We start from the raw sequence: 2,388 nt of genomic DNA on the forward strand, positions 1-2,388 counted from the left end.
TATTTTTACTTTTCCTTCAGCTTAGTTTATTCAGAAAACATGGATGAGCAATCACAATATTGACATACATGGCTGATTTAGCAACAACAAAAACAATCATTCAGCTCAGTTAAAGGTTTTAAATTCAGCCACTTACAGATGAGCAATATCATTTTGACAAAAAGGAAAGCAACATCATGCTGGAGGCACTGACTCTTTATGTCCCAGGCAAGAAAATCAGATAACCTCATGAGCAAGTCATTTTTCATATTTTATCCTGGCATGAAGTAACAGCAAGAAATCCTTATTTGAACTCTTTTCCTACAGTATGTTAGCATCAGAGGAATAAGGCTGCAGTATCTGAAGTGTGACAATCTGACGAATACACTTTCTAAACCAAGGATAGAAAAAAGCATAGATCAGTGGATTTAGACAGGAGTTACTACAAACTAGCCAGATCCCAAAAACTGAAATTCCACATCACTTGACACGTCCTGGCCTGCGATTGAGGGATAAAAATAAGGACAGAAACATATTAGAAACACAACTACAACAACACCAAGAGTCCTGGCTGCTTTTCTCTCAGACTTATTAGCGCTCACATGAACTGAATTCTGGACTTTCACTGCTGCAGTATGAGACCTCAGAGCTCGAGCCTGTGACACAGCCACCACAAATACTTTCATATACAGAGTTATGATAACGGAAATGGGACCTATAAAAGTCAACACGCCATCTAAAGCTCCTGTTAAGAAGTTAATAACAGCTACACACTCTCCATAGCAGGAATTATACCTATCTGGGTGTTTCAGGAAGACATTCAGTATCACACTGTTATACAAGACAGAACAGGCCCAACACAGACCAACACTGACTTTAACTCTGTTTAGAGTGACTTTAGTGGAGTAATGCAAAGGGTCACAAATGGCCACGTAACGGTCAACCGATATGAGCACCATGTTTCCTACTGAGGCAGATGGAAGGACAAAAGAGACATAATAAAACAGTCTGCATGTCAAGCTCCCCAAAACCCAGCAGCCTTCTTTAAGGAGGATTTGAACTGGCATCAGCAGGAGTCCGACAAGGAAGTCTGAGACAGCCAGAGAGAGGAGGAGGAGGTTGGTGGAGGTGTGTAGCTGCCTGGAGAAAGAAAACCATACTGAGCCCATTAGTCTCTGCAGCAGATGGAACACCATGATTCTTTAAACAGTGTTCACATGCAGCAGCAGTTTTAAATACAGCTGTCTAAAAATAGTCACAATTACATTTCCTTACATAGAAATCATTCAAACTTTTCATCTGAATAAAATAAAAATAATTTTGTGTTAATGTTTTGAAGTTTATGCCTGAAGTGGGAGATAGAGATGATGACCAGCAGGTTGAGACAGACAGTCAGTACGGTGATGGAGGACAGCAGAATGTAAAGGAAAACGTTTGTGGCGTAATGCTGTAACTTCTTCCTGCATGAAGTGTTCATCTGTGGAAAGCAGAGTTCAGCTTCCTCCAGGGTCTCCATATCCAGAGAGGCTGTGGTGCTCCAGTAGATTTCTGGCCAGCATCTCCATCAAAACGCTGAATAAGACACTCCTCCCTCTTTTCCTGTAACCAAACAACTGTCTTTGTTCTGTGATGCAATGATCGGAGCCTGGACCTTCATTTGGATTGGATACTTCTATTCAGCACGTCCCTCCACCTAGAAGATTGTACACACAAATATACATTCATATTTAATATCTCTCCAATCATCTTTGGATTTGACACCTTCCACCACAGAGTTGATGCTCCGAGTCCACGCCTGTTGACTTGTTTATAATTTTTATGAGTAAATAAATACCACGATTTGTTGCTGAATTTTTCTTGTGTATATGCTACAGTTTAACTGGTTGATCGATCAGTGATAATTATGTAGAGTGTTTACTGAATGGATTGACTTTCCTATAAATCATGCCCTTACTTGGAACTAACCCAGGACATAAACTAATTCCCAACCCAGTTTCCCAAAGGACGGCCAGGATGAGTGTTTGTTCTTAAAATGGTAAACTTGTGTTCAACAGTTCGTGAATTCTGAAACATACGGACACTATCCGGTGGGTGTTTCCGAGGAGCAGAAATATCCGCCCGTTTCCAAATGAACGGTAAGCTATAGTAACTTTATACGTCAAAAATAATGTCATCAATCCGTCAGCCGAGCACGCTAACCAGCTAGCTAACCAGTTAGCTAGCAGTCCATTTCGAAGGGACTAACTAGTGTAAGTGATCCGGCAGTGAGGTTTACTTAACGTAGGCTACTCTCGCACAGATATGCTAGCTGGCATCCATTTACACAAAGATTGACAAAGAATGGCCGAACAAATGCATTCTCAGTTTATTTAGTTATATAATAAATAACACACCAGTAACCTACACATT

At 40.6% G+C, this 2,388-nt stretch overlaps 1 pseudogene; it reads right to left on the bottom strand.

The window, feature by feature from the left end:
• Positions 1 to 300: 300 nt before the first annotated feature.
• Positions 301 to 1,495, bottom strand: LOC115062085 (trace amine-associated receptor 13c-like; annotated as a pseudogene).
• Positions 1,496 to 2,388: the final 893 nt, after the last annotated feature.

This window comes from Echeneis naucrates, chromosome 21 (assembly GCF_900963305.1).
Source record: "Echeneis naucrates chromosome 21, fEcheNa1.1, whole genome shotgun sequence".
NCBI lineage: Eukaryota > Metazoa > Chordata > Actinopteri > Carangiformes > Echeneidae > Echeneis > Echeneis naucrates.